At 41.4% G+C, this 12129-nt stretch overlaps 1 protein-coding gene across 3 annotated transcripts in view; it reads left to right on the forward strand.

The window, feature by feature from the left end:
• AKAP6 (A-kinase anchoring protein 6) overlaps positions 1-12129 on the forward strand; it is a 509527-nt gene that overhangs the window by 38519 nt on the left and 458879 nt on the right. The gene's annotated exons all lie outside the window — the stretch shown is intronic.

A 12129-nucleotide genomic window follows, 5' to 3' on the forward strand; every position in this document is an offset into this window, starting at 1 on the left:
TCTGGCTCATTCTGCTGCTACTAGTACTGCTCCTTCTGCTGCTGCTACTGTGAGTTCGGTTCTGTGCTAGATGCTGTAGGGATTAAAAAGAAATTCATTGTCAAAGCCTTGAAGATGTCTACAGTCTATGTAAGTCTAACCTGAGAAATAATGGCTGGCAAACAAGCACAATAATCACCTTTTATTTAGCAGGAATGTGTGCCAGATGCTTTGCATAATTAGATCATTTAGTTATCTGACCATCCTAAGAGATAGGTCTTACTATTAACCCTTTATAATAGATGAGAAAACTATGTTCAGAGAGGGCAAGTAACTTGCTGGTGATCACACAGCTAGTGAAGGACAGAGCTGAAATTTAAACCTAGGTCTGTCGGGCTCTAGAACCTAAGGCATTTTCACTAGGCTGGCCTGTAGTCTTAAAATACAGAAAGCACATTTCCCTTTATTATCGCAGGGGATTTCACAATAGTCCCCAGAAAAGGCAGGGCATGTATCATGAAAAAACCTGAAACACAGAGAATATGAATGACCCTCCGAGCTAGTTACCAGCACTGAGACTCAGGGCTCCCAGTCCCCAGCCCTAGGCTCTGCTTCCCTCTGGAGCAACAGTGTTTTACTGACTCTGTCTTTATAAAGCAACCCTGCAAATTAGCAGAAGCCCAGAGTCTGAAAATTAGGCCAGGGGGACAAGAGTTCTAGCGATTATTGAGATTGTTCTTCCTTGTGGACTTTCATGCTGTGTATTTTGTGCAACCACACTCACTTGGATCAGCAGCCTCATCTTTACAGCATCTTTGTCCCCTGAGCAGCATAGACATTACAGCGTGGAAATAAATGCATTGTCTGGTGGCTGAAGAGGTTAGAGATCTGTGTGTTGCCCTGATCAACAAGAATTTATTGACAACTTAGTACATGCCCACTAGTGTCAGACTGTACCAACAAAGTTTTGCTAGGCAAGACTTTTGCAATTGGTGGCCTCTAAAATTATGAATCCTTGGAAGCTCTTTAAGGCACAGTCTCCTCTCCCTGCTCTGTACGTGGCTGAGTTATGTTGTGGGTGATCAGAGTGAGCACTGCCTCTTTTCTGCCCTGCTGGCTGAATCCTGGGCTGCTGCTGGGGAGCCAGAGTGGCCAGGGCAAGATGCCTGGAAGTGTGTGTTTGTGAGGGAGGGTCTGTGTTCCAGCGGTAACTATACACATTTGGGAATTATATATTGTATCTTGGAGGTGACGAGTACAAGCTCTGTAGTCAGCCTCCCCACTTGGGTTCAGAGCCTGGCTCTGCTTCTTACACCAGCAAGATCTTGGGCAACTCTGGGTGCCTCTGTTCCTTACCTGCACACTGAGAATCAGCACGTCTCTCACAGGGCTCTTTAGAGGTTAAATGGGTTAATGCGTACCTTAACAGTGCCTGTCACATAGCTATTATAAGAATAATTATTATAATTTTTCTCATTTATTTTTCCTTCATTTCTCAAAAAGTAACTCACATTTGACTAAAATATTTGCCTTACTATATACACCTTTTCTGTCCATATGCCTTCTTAGTAATTTAAGCTGAGAGTGTATTTTTTGAAAGATAGCTTTTAAATACGATAAAAAATGGGAGAAATACACCAATTTGGAGATTAACAGATAAACCCATTTCTTGGAAGCCCAGATGAGAAAGAAGTATTTTGAACCTCTACTTGAAGAATAGCGTTCAGGGTGTGCCTTTTCCTCGTTTGAGTCTCAGTGGCTCTGCGTCCCCCTCACCCCCAACACTGAGCCGTCTTTAATGCACATTCTGGATCCTTTCATTCTGCTTCTGTCGTCTTGCACACTCCCCCTCACCTTCTGTACGTCAAGTGAACAAGGAGAGTGTGGATCAGCACAAATACGTTACCCTTAGTACAGCAACTCAAAAGTTCCTGTTCTAGCCACAAGAAGTTTGTAGTGATTTTTCGTGTACATTATTTATACTTATACTTCACACTGTGCAACCAAGTTATTCTCAATTATTCATATATGAATTATTTTGTCCAGTGGTTCTCGATTCTGACTGATCATTAGAATAAACTGAGGTGCTTTGAAAAATACGTGTAATAGCTTAAATATTGTGGTAGTTTGTTTGTCTTCATTTAACAGTCCACAGTGGGTGTTTTTGTTTGAAAAGCAGTTTTCTTCTACTGATGATGCAGGGTTGTCCATCCTAGGAACACAGGGGTTCATTCCACCTCTGTCTCTCTCCCTGGTGCCATCTGGTTTACCAGAACTTTCTTCACTTCCTCATCAAAGTTTTCCTCTTCTAAGTTCCATTTCTCCATAGGAATGAAATCTGGCTAATCTGATTAATTTGGGCTAGTAGTATTATTATGCATTTTGTAACACCTTCCAGTTTGTTAATATCAATGAAAATGTTAACTGACATCTCCTGAGTCTGACATCTCCTGAGGCACCATGCTGAATACTTCAGTTCATACCCAAATGTGAGCTCCCCAAAGACACAGATTCTGGTCTGTTTTATTCACTGATGCGTGACAAACACCTGGAATGGTGCTCAATAAATATGTGTTGAAAGGATGAATGTTTGTGAATGGACAAATGGCTAATCTTTATAATAACATTAAAAGGCAGAATTTTTATCCTCATTTCCCAGAAGAAAAGTGAACCTCAGCTAAATGCTTTGCCCAAGGACATCCGCTTGGGTGGAAAGCCTGGAAAGGAACTGAAGTTCCCAAGCCTACATCCTTGACTCCTTTTTCATCCCCGGGTCTCTGTCCCTTCCCGCAGCTTCTCCCCACCCATTTCCGCCATTTCCCTGTTTTTCTTCTCCCCTTTTTTCATCCCTCCCTCTTCCTCTTTCCCCCTCTTTCTTTTCTCTTTTCTTCCTTCTCTTTCCCCCTTTCCCTTCCCTTTACCCATTGCTCCTTTCCCTCTTTCTTAAAGTGCTTTCAAATACAGCATTTTACTTCTTAGACTCTCCGAGCAATGCCAGGTGAGCAGAGCAGTTATTCCTATTTTGCAGATGAGGAACCTGAGAGTGGTTAAATGACTTGCTGATTTCTCATGGCTAGTTAACGTTGGGGCCTCAACCTCACTGTCTTCTCACTAGTCTAGGTAGTGCCTGTCCCACAGCACGCGCTGCCTTGCAGGTCCCAGTGGTTGCGGACAGCAGATGGTAATGCCTCTTCTCCAAAACACTCATTAGCTTCCAACTGAGTGGAGTGGATTCTGAGGTAATTTAGGAACCAGAGCAGGTTTGTGAGGGAAATGATGGGCAGGCAGGCCTTGGATTCTCCTCAGATCCCACCGTCTGAGTGACAGTTACTCATAAGGCTGTCTCCTGCAGAAGAAGAAGATTCCAAAGCTGGTTTCAAAACCCTCCAGTGCACCAGAGCCCTACACAGGCTCGGCAGCAGCGCCTCAGACCTGCGCCTCTTTTGGTGAGGAGTTGTGGTGTCTACCTGTGTTGAAATCACCACTTGCAGTCCCACGTAGATAAAGGGTGCAGGCTCACTTTTACTCCGGCGTGTATCTTTTTCTTCAGTCTAGTTCACCTCCTGTAGTGTATTAGTGGTATTCTATGGCAAACTGCTAACAATTCAAAACCTGAAGTGCACTTTCTCATAGTGCTGACCCACCACAGCTGGCACTGTCCACAGTTATGCTGCCCTTCTTGAGTGACTTAAGACATTAAGCCAAGGGCCAACACACCAACTAAAACAGGTCCTGGAGTACTTGAATCTTCTATTAGTTAGGAAAAAAGTTTTTCTTTTGGCCAAATTCCATACAGGATCTGGGTGTCTTTTTTGTTGTTGTTGTTGTCATTACTTTTTGTTTTTTTCTCCTCAAATAATATTTGTATTTTAAATTACAAATAAAATTGTAATGTATTTAAAGTACAAAATGTGATGATTTGATATACGTATACCTTGTGAAATGATTACTACAATAAAGTCAATTAACACATCTATCACCTCACATAGTTACTTTTTTTTTTTTTTGGTGAGAATGCTTAAGATCTACACTCTTAGCAGATTTTAAGTATACAATACAGAAGTAGTAACTATAGTCACCATGCTGCACATTAGATCCTCAGAACTTATTCATCTTACAACTGAAAGTTTATCCCCTTTAATCAACATCTTCCCCCAAGCCCCCGGCAACCACCATTCTATCCTCTGTTTCTATGAGTTCAACTTTTTTGTTTTTTAGATTCCACATATAAGTGATAGCATACAGCATTTCTCTTTCTCTGTCTGGCTTATCCCACATGGCATACTGCCTTCCAGGTTCATCCATGTTGTCGCAAATGGCAGGATTTCATTCTTTTTTATGGGTGAATAATATTCTGTTTTTTTCTTTATCCATTCATTTATTGATGAACACTTAGGGTGTTTCCATATCTTGGCGATTGTGAATAGTGCTGCAATGAACATAGGAGTGCAGATATTTTTTTGAGAGTGATTTCGTTTCCTTTGGGTATATACCCAGAAGTGGAACTGCTGGATCATATGGTAATTCAATTTTCAATTTTTTGAGGAATCTCCATACTGTTTTTCATAATGGTAGTACCAGTTTATATTTCTGCCAACAGTGTACAAGGCCTCCCTTTTCTCCACATCCTTGCCAACATTTGTTATCTGTTGTCTTTTTGATAATAGACATCCTAACAGGTGTGAGGTAATATCTCACTGTGATTTTGATTTGCATTTCCCTGATTAGTGATGTTGAACATCTTTTCATATTACTTATTGGCTGTTTGTGTATCTTCTTTGGGAAAATGTCTATTCAGGTCCTTTGCCCATTTTTAAATTGGATTATTTGTTTTTTTGCTATTGAGTTGTAAGAGTTCCTTATATATTTTGGATATTAACCCATTTTGGATGTATGGTTTGCAAATATTTTCTCTTTTCTTAATTTTTTTCTTTGCTGTACAGAAATTTTTTATTTTTTGCTAAGAAGATTTTCCCTGAGCTAACATCAGTTGCCAATCTTCCTCTTTTTTTTCCTTGAGGAAGATTAGCCCTGAGCTAACATCTGTGCCAGTCTTCCTCTATTTTGCATGTGGGTCACCACCATAGCATGGCTGATGAGTGGTGTAGGTTGACACCTGGAGTCTGAACCTGTGAACTCAGGCCACTGAAGCAGAGCATGCCAACCTTAACCACTATACCACAGGGCTGGCCCCCCTGCAGAAATTCTTTAGTTTGATGTAGTCCCACTTATTTATTTTTGCTTTTGTTGCCTGTGCTTTTGGTAGTGTATCCAAAAAAATCATTGCTGAGACCAATATCAAGGAGCTTTTCCCATATGTTTTCTTCTAGGAGTTTTATGGTTTCAGGTCTTATCCTGAAGCCTTTAATCCATTTTGGGTCAATTTTTGTTTATGGTGTAAGTTAAGAGTCCAGCTTCATTCTTTTGCATGAGGATATCAATTTTACCAGCACCATTTATTGAGGAGACTATCTCTCCCCATTTTGTATTCTTGATGCCTTTGTTGAAAATTAGTTGACCATATATGCACGGGTTTATTTCTGGGCTCTCTATTCTCTTCCATTGATCTATATGTCTAATTTTAGGCCAATACCATACTATTTTGATTTCTGTAGTTTGTAAGATAGTTTGAAATCAGGAAGTGTGATGCCTCCAGCTTTGCTCTTCTTGCTCAAGATTGCTTTAGCTATGCATGGTCTTTTGTAGTTCCATGCAAATTTTAGGACTGTTTTTTCTATTTCTGTAAAAATGCATTGGATTTTTGATAAGTATTGAATTGAATCTATAGATTGCTTTAGGTAGTATGGTCATTTTAACAATATTAGTTATTCTAATCCACGAACGTGTGCTATCTTTCCATTTATTTGTGTCTTCTTTAAGTTCTTTCAACAGTGTGTTACAGTTTTCAGTGTATAAATTTCTCACCTCTTTGGTTAAATTTATTCCTAAGTATTTTATTCTTTTGAAGCTATTATAAATGGGATTGTTTTCTTAATTTCTTTTTTGGATAGTTTGTTGTTAGTATATAGAAACACAAGTGATTTTTGAAGAGCTGAGTGTCTTAATCTGTTTGGGCTGCTATACCAGGAATACAATAGGCTGGATAGCTTATAAACAACAGACAGTAGTGGAGTCTGGGAAGTCCAAGATCAAGGGGCTGGCAGGTTCACTGTCTGGTGAGAACCTACTTCCTTGTTCACAGATGATGACTCTTTGCTGTATCTTGACGTAGTGAAAGGAAGCAAGGGAGCTTTCTTGGGATTCTTTTTTGTTTTTTTTTTTGAGGTTATGATAGTTTACAACTTTGTGAAATTTCAGTTGTACATTGTTATTTGTCAGTCACCATATAGGTGCGCCCTGCCACCCTTTGTGCCCACCTCCCATCCCCCTTCCCCCTGGTAACTACTAATCTGTTCTCTTTGTCCATGTGTTTGTTTATCTTCCACATATAAGTGAAATGATACAATGTTTGTCTTTCTCTGCTGGCTTATTTCGCTTAATGTAATACCCTCCAGATCCATCCATGTTGTTGTGAATAGGACGATTTTGTCATTTTTTATGGCTGAGTAGTATTCCATTGTATATATATACCATATCTTCTTTATCCAATCATCAGTTGACGGACACTTGGGTTGCTTCCACGTCTTGGCTATTGTGAATAATGCTGTGATGAACATAGGGGTGCATAAGTTTCTTCAAATTGTTGATTTCAAGTTCTTTGGGTAGATACCCAGTAGTGGGATAGCTAGGTCGTATGGTATTTCTATTTTTAGTTTTTTGAGAAATCTCCATACTGTTTTCCATAGTAGCTACACCAGTTTGCATCCCACCTGCAGTAATATGAGGGTTCTCTTGGGACTCTTTTACAAGGGCACCAATCCCATTCATAAGGGAGCCACCCTGATGACCTAATCACTTCTCAAAGAATCCACCTCCTAATACCATCACCTTGGGGGTTAGGATTTTGATACGTGAATTTTGGGGGGACATGAATATTCAGTCCATAGCACCAAGTAAGCACTATAAACCTAGAGCTAGGTAAAGAAATGCTTTTATTACTTGATTTTGTTATTTTTTATGATATCTCAGTGTATATATTTTGGTATATGTTCTTTCTGTGACATGTATACTTATGAATATTTTAGATTTACTTTTATGTTTGTGTCTGTGTAATCCTTTTCAAAAGAATTCCATAACGCAAAGATATTTTGTATTATAGTGGAACGTTTTTGTAGTATATACATTGATAGAATGTTTACTCCGGTAGTAAATTAGTAAATTTAAAAGTAAAATAACGTCATTGGCTAGAGTAAGAGGGAAAGATTGGTGTTATGTGAAAAACTCATTCTCATCGATGTATTTAAGTCTGTATGTGTATGAGTGTGTGTTTATATGCACATACATTTATGTTTGACTGGTGGTTTGAGAGTTTTCGATTGCATGTCTTTAGCTGGCCAGGGGATGGAGAATGGAAGGAAGGATTCAGTCTGTAAGTTTGACAAACTCAGGTAAAGAAGCATTTACGAGGCAATGTACCCTAGCACCCTAGCAAATGAAGATTATTTACCAATGGTATGTAACTCTGTGCTTTATATAGAGCTGAGTTTTCTTTTTGTTTTGAGGAAGATTAGCCCTGAGCTAACGTCTGCTGCCAATCCTCCTCTTTTTTGCTAAGGAGGACTGGCCCTGAGCTAAAAGCCGTGCCCATCTTCCTCTACTTTATGTGTGGGACACCTGCCACAGCATGGCTTGACAAGTGGTGCATAGGTCTGCACCTGGGATCCGAACCAGTGAACCTCGACCCCGGTGAAGTGGAATGTGCGAACTTAACTGCTGCGCCATTGGGCCGGCCCCTATAGAGAGCTGAGTTTTAAGAGTGCATTTATTAAATTGGATTATTCACTAAAAAAAGTGTTTTTTTTGAGGAAGATTAGCTCTGAGCTAACTATGCCAATCCTCCTCTTTTTGCTGAGGAAGACTGGCCCTGAGCTAACAGCCATGCCCATCTTCCTCTATTTTATACATGGGACGCCTACCACAGCATGGCTTTTGCCAAGCTGTGCCATGTCCGCACCCAGGATCCGAACCTGCGATCCCCAGGCCAGCGAGAAGCGGAACATGCGCGCTTAACCGCTGTGCCACCGGGCCAGCCCCCCCAAAAATATGTTTGTACCCTATAAACAAATATCTTTTACTAGAACCACTTGTCACCTTGTTATAGTGAACTCTTTAATGTATTATGCACTGTAGGAATTTGCTTATGAAGATATGATGTAATTTTTTTTTCCTCGTAGAAAAAGGTATGACTTTTTCTGACTAAAGTTATCTTGGAAAACCCCATCTTTCTAGAATGTATTATGTTTATGCTGGGAGAATATTTATAAACGAGGGTTAGTTATTAATAATTTTTCTTAGGTAAGGGGAGGAGTCTAGTTTAAAAGACAGTGTGGGCTGGAAATGCTATGTTAGTTCTAAGACTCAGTTGTAAATAACTTGAAATCGGTATCATGACCACTACTCCTTCTATCTCTGATGATACTTGGTAGGTGTTGACTTGCTGGCTTGCTTTATCATTTTTGGTCAGATCTCAGTAGCAAATTACTTTTTGTTATTTTAGACAACCAAGGAAGGGAAAAAGATGTATGCATATAAGCCTTAGTAAAATCTTATACCATTTCAAACTCTGGAGTGATAAAGAAAAAGCTGCTAGGAAATTTGTCGTTCCCTGGAATGGAAATAATGTTACTTAAAAAAAAAGTAAGAATTGGGGCTGGCCCCATGGCCGAGTGGTTAAGTTCGCGTGCTCTGCTGCAGGCAGCCCAGTGTTTCATTGGTTCGAATCCTGGGCGCGGACATGGCACTGCTCATCAAGCCACGCTGAGGCAGCGTCCCACATGCCACAGCTAGAAGGACCCACAACGAAGAATATACAACTATGTACCGGGGGGCTTTGGGGAGAAAAAGGAAAAAAATAAAATCTTTAAAAAAAAAAAAGTAAGAATTAAGAAGGATTTATTAAGGAATTAGTTATGCCTAGGAGTGTGCTAAAGGTTATGGGGAAATCAGAAGTAGCCCAGGATATGGTTAGTACCCTAAAGAGCTGTCTACCTGAGCAGGCAAGATTAAGACCTACGACAAAATTAAATACTCAAACAGGAAAGCCCTAGAAATACCAGAGCAGAGTTTAAACAGCTCGTAAACCGCTGCTTCATATGCTGAAGCATATGAATGTTTTCCTTTCCTTACATAAAGCAGCAGCCAGCTCTGGTGGTCTAGCGGTTAAGATTTGGCACTCTCACCACCGCGGCCCGGGTTGGTTTCCTGGTCAGGGAGCCACAGCACTGGCAATCTGTCAGTGGTCATATTGTGGCGGCATTGTCTGATGTTGCACTGGAAGGTGAGAGGATGGCGCAAAAACACTGGGCAGGGTTCTGCCCCAGAGGGTTGCTAGAAATCAAAATGGACTGCCGGCACCACCAACAGCAATATAAAGCAGCACAACAGTGCTTCCGCAAGCACGTTAAAGCAGGTTTTGTCAAATGTTGGTGTTTGGAGTTCAATCTCAGTGAAGCAGCAAACCATACTAACTCTATAAAGCCAGGCAAGAGACAATCTTAAATTCAGAAGGATGGCGGGGAAATCTCTGAACTGGTTGGGGCCAGTGGACAAAATCACCCCAAGGTCGACTTCAGGCTCCAAATCAAGGTGTCACTCAGAATCTAATCTACCCTCCCTGGGCTTTTTGGCCTTTGCTGGTGGGAACTTTGTCAGGGAAAGGACAGAGGAATGGGGTTCAGGCTGACTGGGGTGTGAGGTCACTGTCATAAATCTAGGAATGTCCAGAGAAAAGATGAATAACGCCTTGCATTTTTCTTGCGAGCAGGTCTTGCCATTTCTGGTCCTGCCCACCAGCCCTGTGAGGGGTTCCCATTGCTAAGGCTCATGAACCACTCCAGAAGCTAAACTTTTTATTCCCCTTCCAAAGAAGCTGCATGCTAATGGTGCCAACTTATACTTTATGCAGTTTTCCCGATGGCTTTGTGGATCCATTAGGTCTCTGTTTACTGCGCTGAAACCCCAGAACATACTGACGGAAGCTTTTGGCTCTTGTAACCTACAGAGCCAGAGTAGGGCTGATTTCTGGCTCACGCAGTGTCACCAGAACTCAATTTCTTGTGTCTCAACTCAGCTCTGCTCTGCCCTTTGTTGTCTTTATTCTTAGACAGCGTCTTCACTTATGAGTGCAAAATGCATGGGCAGCTTCAGATTTGACATCCGTTCATTTTCAAAACCAGGAGCCAATAGTGGTTTCCATTAAAATGTCTCATTGATCTCATTGGCTTCAGTGGGGTCCCATACCCATCTCTGAACTAACTTCTGTAGGTCATGGGGCTATAACAAACTGATTGGCTTAAGACTGAGTGACATTCTGCATCCTTGGTTGGATTCCTACCCAAAGCAGATCAGTTAGAATGTGGAAGAGGTGATATCTGAGAGGAAATAATATATCCAAACATCAGGTAACAACAATAATAACTTGAGTTTATGTATCATTATTATTCTGTTCTGATCACCAAGTTCTATTCTGATCACCAGTGATTAATAATTGTCCGGCAAAAATTTTTGCTTTGCATGTTACCTAAAGAAAGTGGAAGGGATGCTGAGCATTCAACAACAATAAGAGCCACAAATGTCCACTGTAGTTTAGGGTCCAAATATCTTTGGTGTCCAAATACTTTTGACCTCCAAATATTCTCAGAAAGTACGTAAAGTGTACTGATTGAAGCAGCATCCACAGCAGCATGAGTATATGGGTATAGGTATGTGGTGGGAGTGTTCGAATACTTGTATATTTTGTGAACGAAGGTCAGTTTTGAAGCCAGAATTGGGCACTGTCGGTAGAAGATTAACTAAACCGTTTCTACTTCTGCATGAGAATTTGACCTTTGGTTAACTCTGTAGCTCGGTTCCCCTGGAAACCTGAAAATGATGAAATGTCAGTAATATTGCTAAGCAACATTACTTGGGGTTAAAATGACCCTTGGTTAGTAAAAACAGCTACCTGGAAGTAAGGAAGTTTCCCTGGTGTGGCCATGACTGTTCTCCAAGAGGAGCTGTTTGTCCATTCTGCCCATGGCCCTGGCTCTGTCTTCTGGGAGGATTCCCTGTCCCTTACCTTCTCTGACTTCATCTGAAGTGAGTGGTAAGGGGTAAATCCTCTTTGGTATCTCTGCAGATTTTGTAAACCATTTCCTAACCAACTTATTCCAGAGTCCAGAATCTTGCTAGACCTATAGGTGAAAACTAAAGAGCCTCCACTGATTGGGGTAAGTGGGCTGTTAATTCCAATATTAACCAGATTCGACATTTCTATGATGCTTCTGCTTTCCAGATGCTTTGGTGTACATTATCCCATGCAGTCCTAAAAACACAAGGTGAGGGGCTGGCCTGGTGGTGCAGTGTTAAGCTTGCGTGCTCTGCTTCTGTGGCCCAGGGTTCATGGGTTCAATCCTGGGAGCAGACCTAAACACTGCTCATCAAGTCATGCTGTGGTGGTGTCCCACATACAAAAAGTAGAAGAAGATTGGCACAGATGTTAGGGCCAATCTTCCTCACCAAAAAAACCCCACAAGGTGAGGATGTGGGGCAGTGAGAATGGCCACGGGGAAGTGCAAGGTGAGTTACTATTGGCCCATTCACAAGCCATGAAAATACTTCTTGACTTGCTTCTGCTTTATGGGTCCACGTGTTTGGACAATCCAGGCCATTTTGTGGGTCAGTTATTCAGCCAGTTCAGGTTGTCAAAAGTCTGACCTGGCCTCAGATTTGATGAACCATCCATCTCTTCCCACCAAACAAATGATTTGCTTCTGGCAAAGGGGACTGACAAGATTCTGCTCATTCTGCGAAGCCATATTGGAGTCTGGAGTACTTGATCCCACCCTGCTCTCTCCTTTTTATAGAACCATGGGATTTCAGCTACTGATAGTACTGTTCTAGACCCATGACTTTCACTCTGTCTTCCCCAGAGACTGAGTTCTTCAGAGGTGCCTTCAGGGGTCAGATCATAGCAGATGGGGGTGGGGAAGGGCGTGGGCATTGAAAAGGGCTCACTAGTCTTGACTTTGGGCTTCTTACCCTTTCTCAACC

The sequence above is a fragment of the Equus caballus genome, chromosome 1 (assembly GCF_041296265.1).
Source record: "Equus caballus isolate H_3958 breed thoroughbred chromosome 1, TB-T2T, whole genome shotgun sequence".
Taxonomy (NCBI): domain Eukaryota; kingdom Metazoa; phylum Chordata; class Mammalia; order Perissodactyla; family Equidae; genus Equus; species Equus caballus.